Consider the following 27,865-nt stretch of genomic DNA (forward strand, 5'->3'; position numbering starts at 1 on the left):
GAAAATCTACATTTTGGTATAAAATTAAAGAGAAGGGTGATTGTCGAAAGACGTTGGTAGCATCGTGTAATGATAGATCCTCTAAATATACTTAGTACTTTAGGGCTACCATTTCCTGATTTCTTTGAGGCATATAAGGGATAAACTGCTGATGACTTATTTGAATGTTGGAATCTTTGTTATTGGCAGTGTGACCAACATAGAACGGGTGCAAGTACTGAGCAGACAAATAAGATGATCGTAGACCTTACAATTTCATGGTCCACTATAGACTGAATAAACCCATGCATGGCCGCAAGTGGCTGGCAGAAGACTGTGCCTTGTGTAGGTAATGTGCTGAAGAAAATGAAACCAAGCACTTATTTTGTCAACGTGAATGCGGTGGATTAGCTCAGAATTCGGCTCTTCGGTTAAGAAAAACTCTACCGTCTTCGTGCTATTCAGGAGCCTCTTCCCAGTCTTCTAAGTGCAGTTAAAGAGGCACAAGAATGCAGGGGGTTTACTCTTCCTAGGTGCGACAAAAGACCCTCATTGGTAATGGTACAGGCTCTCTGGCCAACCTTCATAGAGCCTAGTCTAAATCACAGGCGAATCCTTTACAAGATATAAAAAAATAATTGAATTTGACAATAATTTCTCTAACCTCACTGATGAATGAGTCACCATAAATTATGAATAGTACTCTAAACAAATTAAAAAGTACTTTTTACAAAAATAAGCCCAAAAAATAGTTCCCTTTGAGACAAAATTAAGTAATACTATGCTTTAGACAAAGTTCCTTAAAGAATTCTATTTCCATAACACGTTGGGTTTAAAATTAATTGTAATTGTATTTACGTATTGTTAATTAAGACTTGGTCTTACAGCAAGAGTTTGACAAAAATGATTTATACATAGCTTAGTCTGGGTTAAAACTTAAGTTCAGTCTCCCTTAAGAGTTAATACATCGTTTAGTTGCAGTAATAAGCTAAATTACTAAAGCAAATGTGAAAAAATAAAAGATCCATCTTAACTTGAAAATCACAGGAGTTCCTAAATTATGTTATATGTTGTTAAGAGATTAAAAGTTCTTAATGATAAATCTTAAAACCTAGAGTGACAGCACGGGTGATTGATAATGATCTAATATTGGCCGGGGGGATAAAGAAAAGGAGTCTTGGTGAGATTAAAGTTTCGCTGGCTGGTTGTCCCCTGAGCCCAAAGAGTAAGGATATGAGAAAGTTTTATAAAAGAAAGAAAAAGTTAAGCTACAAACAAGGTAAAAGGCTTAAACTTGAAGCCTGAAACAAGCTTAATCAGTTTGGGGATATGGTTTTTTTTTTAAGATTCAATTTTTATGCAAAGAGAACAAAAAGTAAATAAAAAATTGTATCTTTAATAGATATTAAAATACAATGTTGTCCACATTAGACAAATTAAGTGACTTAACATGAGGACACCTTGAAGCCGTTATTTTTTTAAAAAAAACAAATGAACATAAAAGTAAAATAAAAATGAAAATAATCCAACAAAGACATATGCATTAGCAATTTCTTAAAACAAATTATTTCGCAACTGGGAACACGATTAAAGATGGTGCGAAATACATTCTTCTTTGGTAAAAAGAAAAGTACAGATTGGTGAAGCTGCAGCAACAGCTAAAACGGCATTGTTATAAACCAAAAAACTTGGAGATGAGTCGAGTTATTTGGAAAGAATGAAACAAATATGGAGGAGAACGTCAAGCAAGGTCTTTGCTGGACCATAGAAGATGAAAGAAAACTTCCATTGATGGTTATAGATAAAAATGGGCACTCTTTTGAAGATACAACTCGGCCAGAAATAGCTCCAGAATATGGCCGTCTACAAGCACTGAAGTCCCAAATGAACAAATGAACTTGGTTAGAAGAGTTATTTGTCAGGTATTAAATTCACAGTCTTTAAGGATACTAATGGTTGAAGTAATACATTTCACTTAAAATTACAAAAATATAAGCGCAAGGCCCCCCAAAAAAAGAATATAAATTACAGCTTTATTAAGGCGAAGAAAACATAAAAGTGAACAAAATATTATCTCGCTCATACGTCATAATTCATAGTAATATGATTTATTACGCACGTCCTGGCATTAATATAAATGAAATACAGATTAAACTTTATTACTATTTACACTACAAGCTTAGAACTTCTTAGTCTTTCAGTTAATGTTCAACTTAAAAGAAGATCTGATACGAACATGCTCACGCTTTATCTATCCACGATTTGCCTAATAAAAGTTGTCTACAAAGTTAGAAAAAAGTTCCTAAATAAGATGGTAGACTTCATTATGAATGTTCACTGTAAGGTAAGATGATAACCGCTGTCCCAAAACCACAATAAATTCTCTGGAGAAAAAAAAAAGGATTCAAACAAAATTGATACAAAGGACACTTATTAAATGAAGTCCTTCGGCAACTCTCAAGAAAAATAACAAAAAAAACGCGATAAAGCTTTCCTGAAAAGTTGCTGATAATATTATCTGTCTGCTCAAAATCTTAGCTAGAATAAAGGCTGGAAACATATTGGAGCGGCGATGATAGCAGCTTCAAATCAGGGAGAGCAACGAGCTACGAGCAAAGAGTCTCGCATGCACATTAGTGACGAGTTTAGTCGCGTTCTCCTTTCGACGAGACATGATGGAGGAATTATTTCTATACGAAAATTCTTCCATGAAAATTTTGGTACTTACAGCAGCTTAGAAGCAGGAGCTGTAGTGTTCATGATATAAACAGGGCTAGGACATGAACATGGTGAATTCCATCACTTTGAACCAACAACTTCGGGAGCATCCTGGCAAGTTTCATTCATATTTTAGAATGTCTATTTCAATATTTGTAATTACATACAAACCAGTGTACAAGGCGTGTTAATCAAGAAAAGGGCGAATTTCAATGTTAACCCCATTGATCCTGTCCCATTCCTGATCCAACACAAATCGGTTGTGATGTAGAGGATCCTTTTGGTCCCACAGAGGTTTCTTTGAAAAAAACTACATCAATAAATGCACCAATATCCATTTTAACCTAGAAAATTGAGCGCTATTTGGAGCGAAGAAATCAAACATGTCATAACGCGTTGCTCTACTATCTCTCTTGGTAGCGTTGCTCTATCTTCGCTTTGCTTTCTACTATGCGCGGTCCCATACGGTTAACTTGTGTTTGATTTCGCCACTTTGCTCGCCGCTCCACTGTTTCCAGCCTTAGTCAGTGTTATCAAGCCAGTATAATTTGCGCTGGCGCTAAATCAAACGCACATACTTTAAGTACATTATATACTTATTTGTACAAGCTGTACAGTTGGGAAATCCTAAAAAAGTAAAAGAAAAAGAAAAAAAGAAGAACCTTAAAATAGAGATATTTTTGGGCCAAAATCTTATTTTTGTGCGCAATACCTCATAATTTTTTACCACATTACGAGCAAGTGAATAGAAATTAATCTAGGGAGAAAAAGCAATAAATTATCGCTTTATTACAGCGAAGAAAACATAAAAGTGTATGGCTCTCCGCCATAATATTTCATAGCAATAATGTACACTCTGACAGACATTAAATACACGAAATGTAAATTAAATTTTACTACTGTTCAAGCTAGAAGCACTCCATTTCCACCTACTTTTTAGATTATTTTTAGCCTAAAAAAGAACAGTTCAAATTGTGAATAAAATGAATAACATTACGCAGGCGTCGTACTAAGGAAATGCTGTTTGTAGTTTCTGTGGTTCACGCAGTCCTGTACTACAGCAATTTATCCTACTTTCAACCTTTTGTTTTTGCTAGTTTCCAAATGATCACATGGGAAAGATCGGACAATATTTTTTAAAAATCTTCAAATCAAATATTGTAAACATTTTACACGATGCTTCTATCAGCAGTACTAATCCATCAATCTGATTTATTGTTATTTTAAGGTAAACAAAAAAGATCTATCTGTAAATGTGCTAGATGATTGGACAAATAAAATGAAGCGTTCAGTAAAAAAGAAAGAGGCTTTTGGCTCTGTAATATGATCACCATTTGGAAACTGAATGTAAAGATCAAAAGTCAAATTTGGAAACCTAGCATATAAACCTTAAACATGAATGCTGTTTTTGAGGTAGTTGCACAATTTTACAACAAAAAAACTATATATCCCAGCTGTAAAGTTTATAAAGTTTGTAAATACAGTGTCGGTGAAGTTGCATAAAACATTTTCTGAAATCACAGAATTGTAATATACATTAATAATAATTAATTTTAAAAAAAAAACGCGAGGTCTAAGGGTCAAATATAACACCATTAAACTTAATTGATTAGGCGTTTGTGCAAATTAAATATTTTGGAATTGAAAGCGTATAGAAATATGCCTTGAATGCTAATTGTATCTCGAAATCTATTTGATCTATTGCTTTTATGTTTAAAACATAAAATCCTCAACATTTACTCGAAGCATTTCATTATTATTATTACTTTTTTGATCTCATTAAGGGTGGTGATTCTAGGACAGAGAGTAGATGGTAAAAAGCAATCAGGGAAAGGAGTGTTAATGTTCTCATCAGGTTTTTACCTTCCAAAATGCTTCCTACGAAGTTCAGGGGCATTTTCAGGTGCTTTTAGTTTATTTTGAACCCAAGCTCTGAGGAAATGCTGTCTGTATTGCTTTGATTCACGCAGACTTGTACGATAGCAATTTAACTACAGTCTACTTGAAATCTTCTTTTTGCTCGTTTCAAAATAATCACTTGAAAAGTACTAATCGGGGCAAAATTCGTATGGACTACGAAAAGTTGATCCACATTTTTACTAGAATAATTTTTCTGCATGCAAATCGTCTTTTAGAAAACTCTCGAGCACCGAAATTCAGAATTGGAAAAGAGGTCTATTAATACTCGGAGAACCATCGTTAAGAGAAAATCAAGTGTGTTCATTGCGAAAAAGAAGCGAAGGCAATTTGTCAGGTTACAATCACACAACAGTGGAGGCTGTAAGACAGGTAATAATGGTGGTAACAAGAGACAGGGAATGCCAGAGAGAGAACGTTACCATCTAGTGGACGATGATGCTCAATCAAGCAACAGTCATGTTCCAGCGTTCGCTAGTTAAGGGGCCACAAGAGAGAGCGGTCCTGGCAGATAGATTGAAAATGATGCTATAAAAGGGGCGATTGTTGTTAAAAGTTATCTGATCGTTCGCCATACTTGGAATATCTCTGGCCCTCCAGAATAAAAAATAAAAATAAAAAACCCTTTACGATGACCCTCCGAGCTCGGGTTTCTACATTTCCTTTTAGCCACGATCACAAATCACGTAGGTCCATCAATAACAACCATCAAACACAGGCAAATCCTTTAGAGCAAACCGACAACGATCCAATGTTACATATACACGTTTGGCGCATTATATTCCACTGGTAAATGTTTTAGAAAACAAAAAAAATTCACTCCAACTTGCCAAAAAAGAAAAAGTTACCATTATTCTTGTACTGTACACATATATTTGGTTTGAATAAGAAGCAAGTTGAGTTTAATGCTTACTTTCGAGTCAATAACTTATTAACTCAGTCTGCGAAAGATCTTTGGATCAATATTTGCAGTCTTTTACGTCTTCTGAATCGAACGAAACTTACATCTTAGTAGTTTCTCGCTCTTTGAATCAACTAGCAAAAGACTTAAAATGGTAGTATTTACTGTTGGATCCTATCCGCGATTGACTTCAGTTTCAATCACCTTTTGCAGCCATGAATTAATGATTCGCACACCTGTTCCAGTAAACATTGCGGCATTCCCTAAAAAATCAAAGCATTGAAACTGTTTCAACGACGAAATATCATCAAAATAACGCCCTTTTAACGTCATTTTAAGTTTTGAAAAAGGAAATCGCATTGTGCTAAATCAGGCGAACATGATGGATGATTCAATACATACGACACTATTTTTTTGGGGGGGGCTAAAGATCAACGAACAACCACTGAGTTGCGAATAGATGCATTCAGACCAATGAATGAGCTTTTTTTTCTCAAATTATTTATTGAAAAATTTATTACTGCATAAACTTGGATCTAGTAAATATGGATAATTGCAAAAGATGAGTGCAAGGGTGGAGCAGTTGTCCACTACAATAACCTTTGGGGAATTCGAATATTTCAAACTATTATCTAGCAAACAAGTAATATGTTTACCAATTCTCTTTTAGCAGAGTCATAAAATTTTATAGCATTTACTGTAAATAGAACTAACTGGATTATGTGATAAGAAATCTAGAAGCAACCATAAAATGGGGCACAAAAAGAGAGAGACCGAGAGATAGAAAAATGAAGGGCAAGTTGGATGGATGTAGATTGAAGGGAATAGAAGGAGCTCCCAAGGACAGATAGATAAGTGTAACAAGATAAGAAGAAGGAGAGTATAGTAATTCCGGGCCAGCCTTGACGAAGATGGAAGTGCCCCAAGGCAGTGAGAGCAAGCTCCCATGTATGTTCAGAAATAAAACCACTTTACCTATTTAGGGCTACATTGCCATACAGGTTTTATTTACAATATAAACAAAATCCATTTACTATTATACTATTTCTAAGCTTTAAATTGCGTTTCTAATTTTGCCGGTCCAATATTGTTTTGGTTTTTTTGAAAGAAAGAAAATAAATTTATTATCCTGGTACTATGGTCCCCTTAGAATAAAACCATGTACAATGGAGGCCCTATTGGTTTGGCCTCTATTTTAGATATTTATACACCAAAAAAATAAGCAAATATTCACAATATTAATTAAAATTAAGGAAATAAATGAATTCAATTATTATTTCGAGGAAGCTGGGTAGAAAGAGATTTAAAGATGGAAAGGGTAGAAGCAAGGCGGACAGATGAAGTTAAGGAGTTCCAGAAAGAGGTAGCGCGTATTAGGAAGGATTTGTCAAAAGATGTAGTACGATGTGAGGGAATATAGAGATCACACCGATATCAAGTGGATAATTGCAAAAGCAGCGCTACAAAAATGGCAGACAGATTACAGTAAAGGTAATAAAGGGAGATTCTATAAAACTATGGCATATCAGTTACCTCTAGACAACCATGGTTTAAGGTAACTGTCACTAATAAATGGGTTGTTACGACAATAAGCAGGCAGAGAGCGAACCACGCGGTGTGTGGATCGTATCTTCACAGGAACAACAAAAAGGTCCTCTCTCTCCTCTTTGCGTAGATTGCAATGAGGAGGAGGATATATGTCCACGTTATGTGGTAGAAAGGAAAAGAATGTTTGACGTCATATACAGGTATTTAGATGCACCATTTCGCTACGAAGACATAATATTCTCCCCCAACATCTATGTGCTTAAGTCGATAGCAGAGCTAGCAATGAAATATGAATGTATTTAAAAGTTATAGAATGAATGGAAGAAAATGATTAGGGAAGGATTACGGTGATTTTAATTTCGGTTAAGCTGTAAGGATGGCAGGAATATAGAGTACTGATCCATCCATTGGTTGTAAGTTTGTATGTAAATAGTTGTATATAGTAGAGTGATGAATGTGTGAAGCGAATGTATTTATAAGTAAGAATGGAGAGTGAGTTATATTCTAGTGATAAGCACATAGACGATGCTGGGCTGTATGGCGAAAGCCAATGCCCCCCCCCAAAAAAAGCAAAAAAAAATATAGAGAACAGAGGAACGAGATCTAGTACTGCGAGAATGGATCGAGGAATTGAACTTGAAGAGTTGGAAAATATAAGAAGGTCTGATGAGAGTGGATAACTTGGAAAAGGAATGAAGCCCAAAAAAATACTGGCGGCAGTAGACAGAGGACAAGCCACTTCAACTCATCGCTTTGAAACCATTCATTACATTGAAATGTAACCTTAGTCCTGGTTGTTTCGGATGCAACACATTTATTAACCTTAACATTACCCAAAGACAGGACCGTAGAAAAATTGCATTTCAGCCTTACTTCGGCGGAATCAATCACTTGGTGTCTTCCTATTTCTCTAGACTTTCCTAAAAGCTGCTGCGAAATGAAAATTTGGACACAAGATTTCCCAAAAAGTGTATTCGAACTCTAAGAGGGAAGTTATGATTGTTTTTTATTCTTTAATATTTTAAATATATACAATTTTTTTTAATTCTAACTCTATTATCAGGAACACAGTTCTACAATTGCCACCGCTTTTTCATTTCTCTTCTAAAATATTTTGTTCACAGAATCTGATATTAAAAAAATACATAAAAAATAATGCTTGATTTATTAAAACTATATTAGAGCTAATTGAACTGCAGGCGAACCGGTAGAAGTTTATTAAGTACATTTTAGAATTGAGTCTGGCCCCACTCATTGTCCGTGCTGTTAATAACTTCGGTACAAACAGAAATGCAATATATCTTGAATATGCATACAAATATTAAAGCTTGCCTTTAGAACCAAAGATTTATTGTTTAAATGAAATTTTTTTTATGCAAATATATTCATTATTTTAAATTGCTTTAATTGCCTATTCGCTCACTTTAATATAGAGTAGATTCTATTGCAGGTCCTCGTATTCGAACTATTGTCTTTTATTAGAAACAATGATCATTGTTTAGTTTTATTAAAATTTTAATAAAATCGTATTTTATTATGAACTGAATTTAAATAATAAAAACAGAATGTTTACCATAACCCAATAAAAATATACTTCATTTATTAAATATAACATAGAATAAAAGTTGGAAAAGGAAAAATAATGAAAAATTTTTAATTAAAACAAACAAGCTACGAAATAATAAAATATCGCTTTTATAGAGACTTTTTAATTTAGACTTCTCAAAAGAGCTAAAAACCAATTTTCGATCAGTAAGTTAACGTTCGAAAAAGTGGAATCTGCCAATGATAAAAAATAATAATTTGAGACGCACCACTGTAGCTTAGGACAGTGGTCGGCAAACTTATTAGCCAAAGAGCCAAATATGAACATTACAACGATTTTTAAAAAAATTGGGAGCCAAATCTGCTTGTTTAGTAAACTTTTATTACACTAAATAAGTAGTACACTAAATAATACTAAATTTCATACTTAATAAATATTTATTGATGCGAACAATGTGCTTTCATCTCCTTGGAAAGTTTGAGTAAGTCAGGTTTGTATGTGGTTGTTTTTAATTTTAGGCATGATTCCAAGTTCTCATCAATAAGACGACTTCTCAGTTTACTCTTGATAATGTTCATGCTTGAAAAAGATTGTTCGCATATATATGTAGAACCGAAAAGGGAAAGAACAGCAAACGCGAGCTTTTTCAGCTGATCGTAAGAGTCAGGAATACAATTCCAAACGTTGAAAATGATCATGTCTTCCTTCTCCAGGTCATTCAAAGCAGACCACTTGTGTTGTGTACTAAGATCACATTTTTTCTTCTCCAATATTTCCAATTCAACACAAAGACGTTCGAATCTAGAGCGCCATATCTCCTTGTTTTTTAAATCCAGCAATTGTATTTCAAAGCTACCAATGTCAATTTCAAAAGGAGAAAATTTCAACTCGGTTATCGTAGCATTAAGAGGATTTTTGACAAATGCTAAAGTTGCTCTGCTGTTTTTAAATTCCTGAAACCTGCTATAACATACGAACAATTTCAGCCGGTAGCTTGTACGTGGTTTGTGTTTACGTTTACGAAAACTAATAAAATTAAACTCGATGTTCGTTACGTATTTTTACAACAATATAAAATTTTAATTACCTATCTATCTTTTAACTTAAACAAAAAATTATAAATGTTCTCGATTTATAGAAGAATTTTAATTTATCAAAATAAGATGTAATTTTTTTCTTACCAAGTTTTTTTTTTAAATGAAAATATTATTGCGCCTTCCGTGGATATTTGTGCCAGAGCCGCACTTAAGGAGCCAAAGAGCCACATGCGGCTCTGGAGCCGCACTTTGCCGTCCACTGGCTTAGGAGATATCCAGAAAAAGTTGCAGGTATCCCCTGGAACCTGACTGAGGTCTACAGGTTCTTAAGACCTGGCTAAAGACAATATTACCTTTTGGTTTACCTAAAATTTTTCCACTCTTTCCGTGTTCAGAGTGAAATCCTTACTTAGGTACTTAGCAACCAGCACTCTTAATGCTAAGCCATTGTTCTATTGTTTTTCTTGTAATAATCAGCTACTAAAGATGTTTGATGGTAAATGTGGGTCAGGTGGTGTGATGCTGATATGGTGGACTTCCTTTTTAAAAACTATTTCCCAATCATTGGAGGAAAAAACATGATGAGGTGATTAGTAATTCAATGAAGATGGGTATCAATCAATTCGAGTAATAAAGAATCACTTTTGGGCAAACATCTTGAATTATAATTCACCACAACTATCTAACCAGTTAGGTTGAATCTGATCTTCTCATATCCCAAACAGATCAATGAGGAAAACCTCTTTCTCCACATAAACATTACAAAAAAAAAAAGTCTGAAATGAGTTCCATCATGAAGAGATGTCTAGTGAAACTAAGATTTCCACCAGATAATCCAACCAGGATCTGAGGAATGCCAATGAAGACTTTCTAAACATCAATTTGAATAATTGAATTGAATAAATATTGATTTCGATACACATTTGCTAGATGTATATTTTGTACAGTTGCAAATAAATAATTAAGTGTAATGTATAATACATTTTAACCTTCATAACAAGTGAGGAACGAGAAAGCTTAAGTCACTAGGATAAGAGATTGCAGGGAAAAAAGGAGAGGAAAAACCTGCAGCTAGTGTAGAAAGTTAGAGGAGTATCTGTGTTATTCTTTTGTGTCTGTATGTTATAGAAGGATCTGTAGGAGGCTAAGTCGCGGCAGAGGGGGATTGGGCTGGCCGTCTAGAATGGAAAGGAGTTTGAGCAGACGATTTTTGGAGATAGGAGTGTACGAGGGGTAACGGATGCAGTCTCGTGGAGTTAGTCAATTTTAGTGCGTCGAGAAGAGTCAGTTGCGAGTCTGAGAAATTTGTTCTAGCGTTGTCCTGGAGTTTCTTGATGTTACTACTACAAGTCCAGGCTCCAGAGGCGGAGCAGGCGTAGAGCAACATCGGCCTAATGACTACTTTGTAGAGGAGGAGTTTATTGGTCACAGTCATTTTGGAGTCACGTTTAACCATCAAAAAAAAAAAAAAAAAATTTGAAATTGCATCAACACACAAAAAAAAATACACTGAAAATATATGATTCGGGTAGCCGTCTTCGTGCAGCTTCAGAATTTATCTTAATTTCGAAAATTTGAAACGAGAGCAACACTTGTAAGAAGATACGAGGGTCGTTTGAAAAGTCCGTGCAAAGTCAGAGAGATAGCACTACTAGCGCGTATCGAGGTTATGTTTAGTTAGTAGCATCTCTTGGAAGAACACACACCAAGTTTCAGCCAGATCGGTCTATTTCTTTGTGTTTGGCATTCGTTTGAATCGAGAAAGTCGAGTGATTTTCAAAAAATGGACGAAAAAGAATTTCGTGTGTTGATTAAACACTACTTTATGAAAGGCAAAACGCCTGAGGAGACTAAAGAGAAGCTTGATAAACATTATGGTGACTCTGCACCTTCGATTAGAACAGTTTATAAGTGGTTTCAAAATTTTCGGAGTGGCCATATGGGCACAAGTGACGCTGAACGTTCTGGACGCCCTGTTGAGGTTACTACTCCAGAAATCATTGATAAAATCCATGATATGGTGATGGATGACAGAAGAGTGAAGGTGCGTGAGATTGCTAGTGCTGTGGGCATCTCGAATGATCGGGTACATAATATTTTGCATCAACATTTGGACATGACAAAGCTATCCGCAAGATGGGTGCCGCGATTGCTCACGCTTGACCAAAAACGAAATCGTGTGAAGTGTTGCAAGGACGGTTTGCAGCTGTTCCAGAAGAATCCGCAGGACTTTAAGCGTCGTTTCGTCACTATGGATGAAACATGGATACATCACTACACTCCTGAGACCAAAGAACAATCTAAACAATGGGTTACCAAGGGGGAATCTGCGCCAAAAAAGGCGAAGACCGTTCCTTCGGCCTGAAAGATTATGGCGACTGTCTTTTGGGATTCGCAAGGAATAATCCTCATCGACTATCTGGAAAAGGGTAAAACTATTGCAGGTGCATATTATTCATCGTTATTGGACCGTTTGAAAACCGAGCTGCAAGAAAAACGCCCACGATTGGCTCACAAAAAAAGTCCTTTTCCATCACGACAACGCACCAGCTCACACCTCAGCAGTTGTGGTCGCAAAATTAATGGAAATAGGGTTCCAACTCGTTTCACATCCCCCCTATTCTCCAGACTTGGCTCCCTCGGACTACTATTTGTTCCCCAATATGAAGAAATGGCTATTGCAGATGATTGCAGAAACGAATGGCTATTTTTCAGACTTGGACAAATCCTATTATTCGGAAGGGATCAACAAACTAGAGCAGCGTTGGACGAAGTGTATAAGCCTAAAAGGAGACTATGTTGAAAAATAAAAAAGGTTTACCCCAAAAAATTAAGTAGTTTTTATTTTTGCACGGACTTTTCAAACGACCCTCGTAATAATAAAGAAATGATAAAGTTTTTACAATATCTCTTGAATAAAATGTGGTTTTAAAAGTTAAAGAGCACTGATGGCCCCTGATTTCGAAAAATCAGAGAAAAGATGGAATAATAATTGTTAAATGGGTTTAAAATTCTGAACTGAAGAAATGTTTGAACTTTGAGGACTTCTCTCTGAGCATCAAGAGAATAATGCAATCGGAGTACCCAATGCTCGGGGTCGCCACAAAGCAGGAAGTGCTAAAGGCGCAGAAGACGATGATGAAAGACGAAAAAAAGAAACCAGTTCTACTTAATAATGACAATAATATAAAAATTCAATGAACCAGCCAGAATTGCCAGTCCATAAAAATGTGGTTTACAAAAATGGAGGCCGTTACAAAGAGCCGGGCGGTTTGTGGCGCGGGGTTTTGCTCAAAGTTGATCATTATACTATCATCAAAAATCATCTGTTGTTAAAATTCTCCAAGGTAATTATTTAATGATGGTGCTTTTTGCAAAAATAGCGCTTTGCAAGCCGGGAGGAGTTCTTTATAATCGGTTAGCTGGGACGGTGAAAAGAGAGAGATTTAATGACAAGTTACCTCAGTTACCATTAGGTAAGCTCAGTTAAAGCTTTTATCTCCAGCGGGTGAGTAAAACTCTTGTTGCTTGTTAACTTCCAGTAGATGCTTCCATAATTATTAATTCTTAGTATCAAAAAGCTGCACAACCCAAAAAAAAGTAATGGAACATTAAAATTCTTCTTAAGTTATTATATTTTCTAAAGAATCAGTTTTGAATAAAAATGATTTCCTCATATTGCAAAGAAATAAAAAAATTAGAGAAGAATGAAATCTGGATGCGAAATCGTAAGATTTTATTCACTGGATAATATACGACTGGAGTGAACGTTCTTAGCAAACCAAAAGGTTAGCATACTGGACTCCCACGCGGAGGTCCCGGGTTCGAATCCAGCAGCTGACCCTTAGATTTTCTCCGGCAGTGCACTGGAAAAAGCTCCGGGCGCTAATGACCTCAGCTGTTGATGCGCCAAAAAAAAAAAAAAAAAAAATACCAGAAAACATACCATTATCGGCATACTTAAGGCTCCAAATGTTGTAGTCTTCAGAATTCAGTTTTTGATGGGTCACTCGGAAACGGAACCGATTTTTTGTTTAATTTTATACGCTAATTCACCCATTAGATTAGATTAGATTAAATTTGGGTGGCCTCAGGGCCTACGCCACTGCGACCCCTTTGGGTCTATTGTGGCTCCCCTAACTTTAAAGCTCACCCTCCAGACCTGTCCTTTTAATTAGACTCTTAATGCTGGAGAGCGACTCTTGGGTAAAGCTCACAGGCCTTGGTTTTTCCTCCCCGAGAAGTAACATCCTTAGCCAAACAAGCCCCTCACACTGGCACAACACGTGCAGTGCTGTTTCCTCCTCTTCCTGACAGAACCTACAAAGGCTATCATCTGCCAGGCCCATGCGATGCATGTGTTTTCTGAGTCTGCAGTGGCCAGTTAATAGACCTACAATCATCCTGATAGCCCCACGGCCTTGGCGGATTAATTCTGCAGTCAAATTCACCCATGCAAATCATTTAACCTTTATTAGAAACGTCTTACTGATATCATGGGCAAGATTCAACAATAATCTTTATTAGTAAGGATGTTAAATCACTGGTAAAAGGCCAGATTTAACACGTTCCTTAGGAATATTAGCAGTTTTGATTTAGGTACACATTACGTTCACTTTAAATGTCACTTTGATATGATCAGTGTTGCCAGTCAATTTAAGATTAATGTCTGAGAAGAAGCCTCAACTCTATTATCCTCGGTAGGGTTTATAAGTTTAATACTGGTTCCCCCTGCCCTTTATGTGGAAAAAATCAAGATGATCTAATTCATTTCTTGATTATCTGCCCGATTTTGGATGTCTTAAGAGCCAAGTATCTACAGGCGCAACACATTAACTTTTCTCCCAGTATTCAACCAAAAATTGTGTTGGAGAACCTCTTATGTTTTGACTCAGTAAACAAAGATAAATATATGTACTTTTTTATAATTAACTCAATAAATATTAGTTTGCTCTCATTAATTTAATAAGTTATTTCTTTATATTATTATTTTTATTTGTAAAAGTGAATTTATTTTTGTTTTTGTTCTCTTTCTTTTTCCTTTTCATGTATTTTACCTTTTGCATTTTATCCGTGTAAAGGCACGGGTCAACCCCTTGCTACAATTGTACATTATAAGCAAGTTACAATAAATAAATAATATTAGAAACGTCTTAAAGCCAATTTCTTGTGGAGAGGTAATGGTTAAGCTTTTCTAGCCGTTTTTGCTCATTTTTGGCAACTTTTTGCTCGAAACCTATTAGATCTGGGTTGTTGCAAAAAAATTACAGTTATAAAGGAGGGTTTGCCCTTTATTTTAAAGAAAATTTGGGAATTTAATCTTTTGTAGAAAAAGAGAAAAAAATTGTCAAAGTTGGGTGTTTTTCAACGTTACGCTTTTTCGTGCAGTTTTTGACGATCAACCCTTATACAACTGTCCTACCGGACAGTTTTAATCAAGCCATCAAAGTTTATTTACGTCCTTTACATTAATTAATATGAATTGAATATTTAAGGAACATCGTTTTAGTGGAAATTTTATTTTTACTGATTAAAATTTGAGGTCTCTTCGGGTGGAGATTAAAAATATAACCGCACTTCATTCTGCTAGTCGTAAAAGGTGACTTAAACAGTACCCTCAGGTACTGTTACCCAGGCTGAAAAAACAGGACCTTCGGCTTAGGGTTTACCACATCCTTTCCTTCTTCCTAAACCCCCTTAATCTCATTTCACCCTTCTTAGTTTATCTTGGGCATGATAAAAACTACAAAGCTGTGTCTTGGCACGATCGGTTACATAGTTGAGGTGAAGGCAATCCATCAAAGGGAGAGTTAACCCTTAAAAGAGAATCCTGATCTTCCTGGCTGATGCATCGAACCAACCACCCTTATGAAAATTGTGCAGTATTCCATGAATATTATATAAAAGATTGTTACAAGAAAAATGCATTGCCTAAAAAGTGATGAAATTCTTGTGGACCGTGTATAAATATTTGTCTGAGTCCCACAACTCGGCTCCCAATTTACGTCTGTCATTATTATCCCCGTACAACTGTGGAACCCTAAGTGGGCTTACAAATTTCGGTAAGGAGGCTACCATTCAACAAATTTTTGATGTACCTAAACACTAAAATGTTACCAACATTATTCTAAAAACTGAAAGTATTGTCTATATATTGAACACTCGCAAAAAAACATGTAAAATGAATTCCAGAGAACACAACATAAAATTCCAACAACACAAACTGAATCGATGAATACACATAGTCCGCATATTTAGGACAAGGGTGAGATTTTTGCACTGTTCGGACAAACAATTGAATTGTAAAATACATTATAAATATTTATGTAGAAAGGAGCTGTAATATAAAAAGGGTTGTGTAGAGCAAGAACAAATGGGGAGCCTTCAAGAACACACATGCAACGTTCTGGTGGGCTAGCGGACCACCAGATTTACATGGGATACTCACTGAGATATAGCTTTATAGAAAAGAGCTATCAAACTGTAGATACCTAAAAGTGGTAGTTATAACTTAGGATACCAACTATATCGTAGGAAACGAAAGGTAAATAACCGCAACTTAGCAAGGCGGTGGAAACCATTACCAATTTATTAATTATAACTAACAATAGTTATGTTACATTTTTCAAAACCAGTAGAACAATAGTCTCATTGACTTTGTTAACTTAAATTACCAAATTGTCTGCGGCAACATTACTATATTGAGTAGATAAGCCACCGAATTCTTTCATTAATTAGACGCATTCTACAAGGCTATTTAAGTGCAATTTAAATCACATGCTAGTTAGTAGCATCTCTTGAAAGAACACACACCAAGTTTCAGCCAAATCGGTCTATTTCTTTGTGTTTGGCATTCGTTTGAATCGAGGAAGTCGAGTGATTTTCAAAAAATGGACGAAAAAGAATTTCGTGTGTTGATTAAACACTACTTTATGAAAGGCAAAACGCCTCAGGAGACTAAAGAGAAGCTTGATAAACATTATGGTGACTCTGCACCTTCCATTAGAACAGTTTATACGAGTGGTTTCAAAATTTTCGGAGTGGCCATATGGGCACAAGTGACGCTGAACGTTCTGGACGCCCTGTTGAGGTTACTACTCCAGAAATCATTGATAAAATCCATGATATGGTGATGGATGACAGAAGAGTGAAGGTGTGTGAGATTGCTAGTGCTGTGGGCATCTCGAATGAACAGGTACATAATTTTTTGCATCAACATTTGGACATGACAAAGCTATCCGCAAGATGGGTGCCGCGATTGCTCACGCTTGACCAAAAACGAAATCGTGTGAAGTGTTGCAAGGACGGTTTGCAGCTGTTCCAGAAGAATCCGCAGGACTTTAAGCGTCGTTTCGTCACTGTGGATGAAACATGGATACATCACTACACTCCTGAGACCAAAGAACAATCTAAACAATGGGTTACCAAGGGGGAATCTGCGCCAAAAAAGGCGAAGACCGTTCCTTCGGCCGGAAAGATTATGGCGACTGTCTTTTGGGATTCGCAAGGAATAATCCTCATCGACTATCTGGAAAAGGGTAAGGTGCATATCATTCATCGTTATTGGACCGTTTGAAAACCGAGCTGAAAGAAAAACGCCCACGATTGGCCCACAAAAAAGTCCTTTTCCATCACGACAACGCACCAGCTCACACCTCAGCAGTTGTGGTCGCAAAATTAATGGAAATAGGGTTCCAACTCATTTCACATCCCCCCTATTCTCCAGACTTGGCTCCCTCGGACTACTATTTGTTCCCCAATATGAAGAAATGGCTGGCGGGAAAAAGATTTTATTCAAACGAGGAGGTGATTGCAGAAACGAATGGCTATTTTTCAGACTTGGACAAATCCTATTATTCGGAAGGGATCAACAAACTAGAGCAGCGTTGGACGAAGTGTATAAGCCTTAAAGGAGACTATGTTGAAAAATAAAAAAAGTTTACCCTAAAAAATTAAGTAGTTTTTATTTTTGCACGGACTTTTCAAACGACCCTCGTATAAGATGGATTATTTAGGATTTGTTTTAGATACATAATTCAATCCATTTTTATGCAAATATTCTTTGTACAGTTAGGGTAATTTGGTATTAAGGATTCAAAATTGGCGAGGAATCGGTCCAAATAAAAACAACAACTCGTCTTTTTTGCCAACATTTCGACTAATATATTGCCTTCTTCAGGGCATTGCTATGCGAGTTGGTTGAGTTACAGAAAACTGAAGAAGGCAATATATTTGTCGAAATGGTGGCAAAAAGACGATTTGTTGTTTTTATTTGGACCGATTCCTCGCCAATTTTGAATCCTTAATACCAAATTACCCTAACTATATACATACATTCGTAATTTGTAATCTTACTACACCAATAAGATCCATGCATTTCGATCTGTAGCGAAGTTTAATTCAAACTGTCACTGGATCAATACCAAATGTTTGGGAAGTGATTCATTTATTTTGTTTATCCAACTCTCATTCTGTATTCTTTATAATTTATTAGATTCCTGTATCATTGTAAAGTAAATAAAATTTTGAAAATTTTTTACTCGCTTAGGATGGAAACGCAGAGCTGGATATGCAGTTGATTTTATCTGCTTAAAATGCTTTAAATTCTGTTATCTTTGAAACCATTATTCAACTGTTACTGATCTGTGTTTAACAGTAAAACTCACTACACAAATTTCAGTATCTGATGATAGTTGAAAATTCGCACAAATTATGCAAAAATAAAACTAAAAATTTCCCATTATTAATATGAATTAAAAAAAAAAGAAAACGAGACGATTATGAAATAGGAAGAAAAATATTACGGTAAGAAGTTAAAACTTAGTTGATATACATTGAGTCTTAAAACTTCCAAGACCCAAAGTTCTACCAAAGTATTTTACTTCATATCTTAAGCTACCACCAACATCGGCTGTAGAAGATAGAGGCAAATTCATATTTCTGACGAAACACGATCCACCTTTATTGAGATCAACTTCCTTTGCTACTATTGGCAACATGGAAAACACTTAAACGAATTGAATCATAAAAATAGTATTACTTTTATGTGTGTATAGTGTTGAGCAAAGTAATATACATCTCTATAAACTTATACGTTGAAAATATAAGATATACGTACCTATTTGTTATCAGCCATATCACGCTTTCACAGCATTACCATAAATTTAAATTAAATAACGGATATAAAGTAACGGAGGGGAAATAGATCAATACTAAATTTCCTTTTTATAAAATAATTTAAATTAGAAAAACTTCCCTCTTAAATAATGCACAATAATAATCAATTTTCTGAGTAAAGTGAAAATTTTATTGACATTTTAAGAATAAAATCTTAACACAAGGTATATACGAGGGTCGTTTGAAAAGTCCGTGCAAAAATAAAAACTACTTAATTTTTTGGGGTAAACCTTTTTTATTTTTCAACATAGTCTCCTTTTAGGCTTATACACTTCGTCCAACGCTGCTCTAGTTTGTTGATCCCTTCCGAATAATAGGATTTGTCCAAGTCTGAAAAATAGCCATTCGTTTCTGCAATCACCTCCTCGTTTGAATAAAATCTTTTTCCCGCCAGCCATTTCTTCATATTGGGGAACAAATAGTAGTCCGAGGGAGCCAAGTCTGGAGAATAGGGGGGATGTGAAACGAGTTGGAACCCTATTTCCATTAATTTTGCGACCACAACTGCTGAGGTGTGAGCTGGTGCGTTGTCGTGATGGAAAAGGACTTTTTTGTGGGCCATTCGTGGGCGTTTTTCTTGCAGCTCGGTTTTCAAACGGTCCAATAACGATGGAATAATATGCACCTTACCCTTTTCCAGATAGTCGATGAGGATTATTCCTTGCGAATCCCAAAAGACAGTCGCCATAATCTTTCCGGCCGAAGGAACGGTCTTCGCCCTTTTTTGGCACAGATTCCACCTTGGTAACCCATTGTTTAGATTGTTCTTTGGTCTCAGGAGTGTAGTGATGTACCCATGTTTCATCCATAGTGACGAAACGACGCTTAAAGTCCTGCGAATACTTGTGGAACAGCTGCAAACCTTCCTTGCAACACTTCACACGATTTCGTTTTTGGCCAAGCGTGAGCAATCGCGGCACCCATCTTGCGGATAGCTTTGTCATGTCCAAATGTTGATGCAAAATATTATGTACCCGTTCATTTGAGATGCCCACAGCACTAGCAATCTCACGCACCTTCACTCTTCTGTCATCCATCACCATATCATGGATTTTATCAATGATTTCTGGAGTAGTAACCTCACCAGGGCGTCCAGAACGTTCAGCGTCACTTGTGCCCATATGGCCACTCCGAAAATTTTGAAACCACTTATAAACTGTTCTAATCGAAGGTGCAGAGTCACCATAATGTTTATCAAGCTTCTCTTTAAGTCTTCTGAGGCGTTTTGCCTTTCATAAAGTAGTGTTTAATCAACACACGAAATTCTTTTTCGTCCATTTTTTGAAAATCACTCGACTTCCTCGATTCAAACGAATGCTAAACACAAAGAAATAGACCGATCTGGCTGAAACTTGGTGTGTGTTCTTCCAAGAGATGCTACTAACTAAACATAACCTCGATACGCGCCAGTAGTGCTATCTCTCTGACTTTGCACGGACTTTTCAAACGACCCTCGTATCTATGAACTCTAAATTTTGGAAATATATTCAAGTTTTAGTAACAATTATGTATGTAAAATAGTACATCAAGTTGAAATGCACTTTAGAGAGAAATTATTCATCGAAATATGTCTTAGAAAAATCTGCAAAGAAGTTTATTTATAGATCGAGGGCGAACATAATGTTTAACAATTAATTTCGAGAAAATCGAAAAAATAAATAATATAAATGAAAGATCCGTTCAATTGAGGAATCTTCTATTAATTTGGAAATTTTAGCCCTCGACCTAGCATTCATGAAAGCAATTGATGAATGAATCAAACTAGCGTTTCTATTTGAAGAGGATAAGGTGCAAGAAATCGAGGCTGTCTAGCAGGTTTCAGGTGAAGTGTTCATGAAGCTATAGAAAGGCTACGCCAACTATGACAACATCCAAAGAAGGCGTCTCTAGCCTAACCTAACCTTTGATGAATTAGCTGAAGGAGGACATAGTCTAGATTATCGAGTGAAAATTAGTAGAGGAGAATAGCACCATTATAGCTCTCTACAACAGCTTAATGGTTTTGGTTGGTTTCGATTCGGCACTACAGTACCTTTGAATAAGTAAGTATACAAGTTTGTATGGTGTTGAACTAAGTCTATGGAAACCAAGTAAATGTTCACATCAATTACTTATGCAGAACTTCAACGAAGTTGTGCAAGCGGTGGTGTTAGACCAATGTAACGATAGCGGTGTGCAGTTTAACTAGGAAACCCACAGGTTTACCTTTAGGGTACCTGATTGATCAGGCCACTTACCTTGAACAGGTAAACAAAGGTTTCCAATTAAGAACTGCTGTAAATGAACTAGATAACTAGAGTTTTAACTTATATATTATTTCAAAGCCCAAATATTAAATCATATTTAAGTATTTGTAACGTTAACTACATTATAAATGCCTTTGCAATGCACTAAATAAAACTGCACTAAACATTTTTCAAATAAAATTTACTGATCTACATTCAATGCAATCTATTATAGAGCTGGGACCTCCTTGGAAAAGTAAAATATGCACTGAGGTACCGGGATGGGTTCATTGTGCGTTCCCTTAGAAATGAAAAAGAACTAACAATAACCTTCCTCCAAGAGTAGCCAAACGTTTTGAATCAATTGCGAGCATAATGCACCAAAAAGATGGAATAGAAGATTCATCTCCCTGGCCTCACTTCCAACTGAACGGTTTCAAATCTAGTCCAATCGTATGTAAATGGTTCCTCAAGAGGCAATGCCCATTTACAACACCAACAATTTATCAGCCAGGGGAGATAGATTGAGCGAATCAAGTCAAGCCTCCCAAAATTGATGGCAGATTGTTTCATCTATTTTCTAATATAGTACTTTTGATAGTAGAATTTCCCTTTAAACAATTCCAGAGTTTATTCAACCCTTAATTTTAACACTTCATTCTAAAAAAAGAAATATATACCACGACTATCGAAAACTCTTTCGAAGAATTAATTAGAATATTATTTATTCCATTACAAAATAACTACGTAATAGAAAACTGACCAAGTTACAGTCAAGGATATTTAAGGGGGGGATCGTCACTTTATACGAAATTAGCGAGATAGCGATGGAAGTTATGGGTCAGACAGACATTCCATCTAGATGGTTAATGTCAGGGTCAGAGTATAAGGAACCTGAATGTTATGTGACATTCAAATTTCTGAGGGCATAAACCTTAAATGACACCAACAAAATTTTTCATTTCTCCCTTGATTAAATTTATTATTAACATCTTAAAAAAAAATAATAATAACCGTCGCATGATTATTCGTTGATTGCAAAGGAATACCAAGTAGATTTATGCATCTGAATTTATATTAAGTTTTAATATTTTCAAGCTTATACCTAAATGCATTGCTTTCTAGGATTTCGGTCAATCGTTATAATAACAATAACTGCTAATAATTTAATAGCTTCTTTTTTTTTTAATGTAGCGAACTTGTAACAAACTATGAACCGAAGATTGATCACAGATCGTAGATTTTTAAAATGACTGGCTGCAAGCCAAATCCATTGCGACCCAACAAAATAGATCTATTTTGGTTCCACAAAGTGTCAATTTTGATGAATTGAAAGTGAATATGTTTGTTAAATGTTAACTGCGTTAAGTGTGAATTAGTGTGTGCGAGTGTATGTACTGGTTAGCGTTAATTAGCTAAAAGAGTTTATCTGTGTGTTCGTTAAACTCAAATTTAGTTAATAACAATTAACCTACTTTTGCAGGCTTCATGTGTTTTTTTAGTGTGTCAGTATAAATATTGTTAGACTGGTATGCCCATAGGAACGCCTAGTTTCCTGAAGAATAGCTAGTTTCCTTTCTGGAAGTACGTCAGAAAGCCGATGCATTGAATTACCCTATCGCAGGCTATCGTGTTGCCTTCATAGAAAACTCGAAGAACAATTAAAAAGAGGTAGAAAAGTGTTTGTTTTTTTTCAGATAACGGATTTTCTATTTCCTTAAAATTTCAGGAACTATTCAACAATACATCAAGTGAGAAATTACAATATATTCTTCTTCTTCTTTGTTTTTTGAAAATCTTTTACTGAAATTCGCAACTGCAACAACTGTTGCAACAAGCAAATGTGATATTATTAACAATGGCATGAATATGGATCGGAGAAGGCACTCAGTAGTGTCCATTACATTATTGTGAATATATACAGGGTGTTCAGCATAAGACTACGGTAACTTCGGGAGGCGATTCTGGGCATCATTCGCAACAAAAAATTCCATATAAACTATGGCTCGACTCCGCTCCGTTTTGTAGATATTTTTAATTTTATGTTTTTTCAAGGTGTTACTACTTTTTAGCAAAAAGTTGTCTATATTTCTCAAACTATTAAAGCTACAGCTATTTTAATAAACTCATTAGAAAGAAGGTTAAATTTCCTTTTAAATAAGCTAATTTGTATTCCAAAATAATAATATTAAGTATTTTACTTTGTGGCCCAAACATAAGAAATAGCAAGTTTCTAATTTTTTCCAAAAACTTTGACTTCATTTTACTCAAAAACATTTTATACGAAAAAACCGTGCACTATTCAGGAAAAACATCTACATACGATCATCTTTCAAACGGTATACAATAATTGGGGTTATGTTATAAATTGATGCAGGAATCTGTGATTAATTGCAAAAAAGTAGGCCTCAAAACAGCGTCGGCGTTATGAAAGGAATTCACCTACCATAAGAATATAACTGATAAGAATCATCAAATCCAGTACTTTAAGAACTATATTCAAATATATAAAATTTACATTATAAATAATAAAATAAAATAAAAAGAAGAGAAATGAATATGATGTTAAATGAGTGTTAGGTACCAATTTCAAAAGAAAGGATTTTCGTTTAACGAGTTTAGATCTGTGTGTTATTCTTTAGTTAATTAAAGAAATATGCCAAATAATGTGAATAAATCATCATTTTGAACTACTCAATAAAATTTTGGAATTAACAGGTTGTGAAGTGCTAATGAATAAGCCAAGAACTTATTACTCGCTCTGATCCCCAAATTAAATAATAGTGGATGGAATACTTCACCGGACCGCCTGTACACCTCCAAGATCGGCTTAGCGTTCGGGTCACCCTATCAGGAAAACATCTAGAATCCACTATTCCCATCTACGAAACCGTAGATGCATAACATGTCGCGATATTCAATATTCGAATACGCTGGCATAATGATAGCAAAATGACAACTAAATATCTAATGAAAATGTAGACTTTAAACTATCTTTTCTTCTTGTTGTATTTATTTGTTTTGATAAGCTGTATTAGGATAAAACATATCAGTTTTTAACTTTGAGATTAGACAGATAAGTAAGTTCCTTTCATAATGCCGACACTGTTTTGAGGCCTACTTTTTTGCAATTAATCACAGATTTCTGCATCAATTTTTAACATAACCCCAATTATTGTATACCGTTCGAAAGGTGATCGTATGTAGATGTTTCTCCTGAATAGTGCACGGTTTTTTCATATAAAATGTTTTTGAGAAAAATGAAGTCAAAGTTATTGGAAAAAATTAGAAACTTGCTATTTCTTATGTTTGGGCCACAAAGTAAAATACTTAATATTATTATTTTGGAATACAAATTAGCTTATTTAAAAGGAAATTTAACCTTCTTTCTAATGAGCTTATTAAAATAGCTGTAGCTTTAATAGTTTGATAAATATAGACAACTTTTTGCTAAAAAGTAGTAACACCTTGAAAAACATAAAATTAAAAATATCTATAAAACGGAGCCGAATCGAGTCATAGTTTATATGGAATTTTTTGTTGCAAATGATGCCCAGAATCGCCTCCCGAAGTTACCGTAGTCTTATGCTGAACACCCTGTATATACCAGGGTTCCCCAGACTACGGCCCGCGGGCCACATGCGGCCCCTTGAGGACATTTATCCGGCCCTCGCCACACTTCCGGAAGGGGCATCTCTTTCATTGGTGGCCAGTGAGAGGAGGAGCACTATATGTGGCGGTGCCGCAAAGCGCGGCGTCGCTCATGTACAGTACTATTTTCGATGACTCGCGGGATGCACGCGTCTCGGCTCCGAAAACAGTGTAAAATAACAGCCAGAAGTAGGAAGAAAGGCAAAGCATCATAACTAAACCTGACATTGTGACCATCTCATTAGCCAAAAGCAGTACCATAGTTCCCACAGAAATACTGGGCAGTTTGGTGATTTAAATTTACTTGTTCTTTATTTGAAATATTCTATTTGTTCCCGTTTTGTTTTGTTTTTTTTTACTTTAAAACAGTTCGTTTTATATTCTGGCCCTCCAACGGTCTGAGGGACCTGGCCCCCTGAGTAAAAAGTTTGGGGACCCCTGATATACGTATACTATACTGCTATTATGATGAGAGTAGATCGCGAGGCTATCTTCTCTTCAATCTCCTAAGATGATTACCTGGTAATGTGGAAGAAGATAAGTGTTCTATGAGAGGGTTAAGATGAGCTGCTCAAATATATTCAAATTTAAAATTGATAAATCTTCATGAATTTGATATAAAAATCAAAGTTGAGAAAAATCGTTGGTGAAAATCAAAAAACAAAATCAGTGGTCACTTTTCTATTTAACAGTTTGGGAGTTGTAACTTGGACCTGGTACTGTACACATCGTTGACTGTGCTCTAGACTTTAGTGCTGTTTTTAATTGGTTCTAATTGTTTATTAGTGAGTAATTTTTGAATAAATCAACTCAGTTTGATTCAGTGGTTATCAAGGTGACGAAATAAACTGGATTTAGAAACTTTGTTTGGATTAATTATCGAAAATAAATTACTTTTTGAGAAACTGGTAAGTCGTTATAGTTATCATGAATAGTGGTGGGGCTAAAGAATCTAGCCAATCAAATTGTGGTGATAGTTTAACTGTCGACTGCAGCGGTATCAGTGCCATAATGTCAAAATTAGATTTGATTACAAAAGATTTAGAACTTAAAACATTTGATATTAAAAAGGAAATTAAAGAAATAAAAGATGACTTTAAGCAGGTTACTACTAATTTAGAGGCTAATTTAGAGAAATTCCGCTCAGAAAATGCTTCTTTAAAGAAAAAAACAAGCCAACTTGAAAAAGATATTATTAATCTTAACGTAATGCTACAAGAAAATTTACAGTATTCACGTTTCAGTGGTGTGAAAATTTCTAATATTCCTTATTCTGCTGATGAAGATTTATATGCCAAACTTAAAATTATTTGCGATGTTATAGAATTTGATTTTAAAACGAATAAATTCGCTAATTGTTTTAGACTGATTTCTAGATTTAATAAAATGAATACAAATTTTCCTCCAACTATTATCTTGAAATTTATCAATGAGAGAGATAGGAGTGAATTTTTGGAGAAGGAGAAATTGAATAGGGAAAAACTAGTTTCTCGTTTATTTACTAGTGGCGACAGTTCAAGGATATATATTAATGAATTACTGTCCCCGTATTTCTACACTCTACTGAAGGAAGCCAAGCAATATCAGCGTATTAATAAACTAAAATACGTGTGGTTCAGAAACAACAGACTTTTAGTACGTATTGATGATAAATCGCCTGCTATCAGAATCAGATGTAAGGATGACTTCTTCAGGTTTTCTGATTCACAAATGGAACTTACTTCCGAATTTGACGAACCGGAAACTGACTCATCTCTTCCATTGTCTCCGAATAAGGCTCAGATTAAAAAGAAGAGGAAGATAAAAACCAGTAAATCATCTGGATCTGGCTCTCTACACCCTTTTTTAAGGAAACAGCAGAAAACCCCGGACCTTCAAGTGTAGCAGTGTGTAAAAATTTAAGAAATTATAAGATCAATAACAGGAAACATATTGCAACAGTTCCTTTACAAAATGTTAACTCTACGTCCAATTGTTTCTCTGAGGTAATTGAGGTAAATAATTCCCCTAATACTGGTTTTGATTCAAATAAATTTACTTTCCCGTCAATTATTTTTCAAAATATTAATGGTTGGAATACTATATATCATCTTGATAACTCTTTGCAATCAATAGTTTCTAACTTTGATATTTTGTGTTTTACTGAAACTTGGATTTATAAGAAAGCATTTAGAGTTCCAAATTTTCTAAAGAATAATTTTGATATAATTTTGAGTGAGGCAGTTAAAGAGAAATCTCTGGGTAGAGCTAGTGGCGGTATAATGGTTTTGTTAAATAGAAGATGTTCTTTTAATTCTAATTTAATTTATAAAGATGATACTATTGTTTTACTAAAGTTAAGAACAAATTCATTTTCGTTTATTTTGGGAGTGATATACTGGAGGCCAATTAAAATATATGATTTATATATCTCTACATTAGCTGAGCTTCTCCAGGAGATTACTACTAAATATTCTAACTTGCCAGTTCTTATAGGAGGCGATTTCAATTCGCGAATCGGTTCTTTAAATTATCTGGACGAAGATATTTTCAATGGTTCAATTCTAATACCAATTCGTGAAACGTCCGATGTTCATATTAATAAAAGGGGACGATTATTAGTAGAATGTATGGAAGATAATGGGTTCTTTATTATTAACGGCCGTGTTCCTCTTGATTTTCCGGCCCAATTTACATTTGCCTCAAGTATTGGTTCTAGTATAATTGATCATTTATGGATTAATGTAACGGCTATAGACTTCATTACTAATTTTGAAATTCAGAATCTGTTTCTTGCCCTTCAACATTTTACTTGTGCACTAAATTTTAAGTTATCTAAAAATTTTGTTATAAAACCAATAAATGAAAAATACAGGCTGAAATATTCTTGGAATGAAGAGTTAAGGTCCAGATTTTGTAAACAGTTGTCTAATTCACATGAGCTTTGTTTTTGTTCAGATGATTGTGATATGTTGAACTTTAACATTAACTCTGCAATAACTAACTCTGCTATCTCCTTAGGTTTGGTTAAACATTACAAAGTTAAGACGACAAATAATTATTTTAAAAATAATGTTTGGTTTGATGTTGAGTGTTCTCAAGCTAAACAAACACTAAAATTAACTTATAAGAATTGGAAACATTCTAAAGATAATAATGTTTTGCTGCAAATTTATATTAATTCACG

The sequence above is a fragment of the Rhodnius prolixus genome, unplaced genomic scaffold (assembly GCF_049639745.1).
Source record: "Rhodnius prolixus isolate KJV_2025 unplaced genomic scaffold, Rpr scaffold_5, whole genome shotgun sequence".
NCBI classification, from domain to species: Eukaryota; Metazoa; Arthropoda; class Insecta; order Hemiptera; family Reduviidae; genus Rhodnius; species Rhodnius prolixus.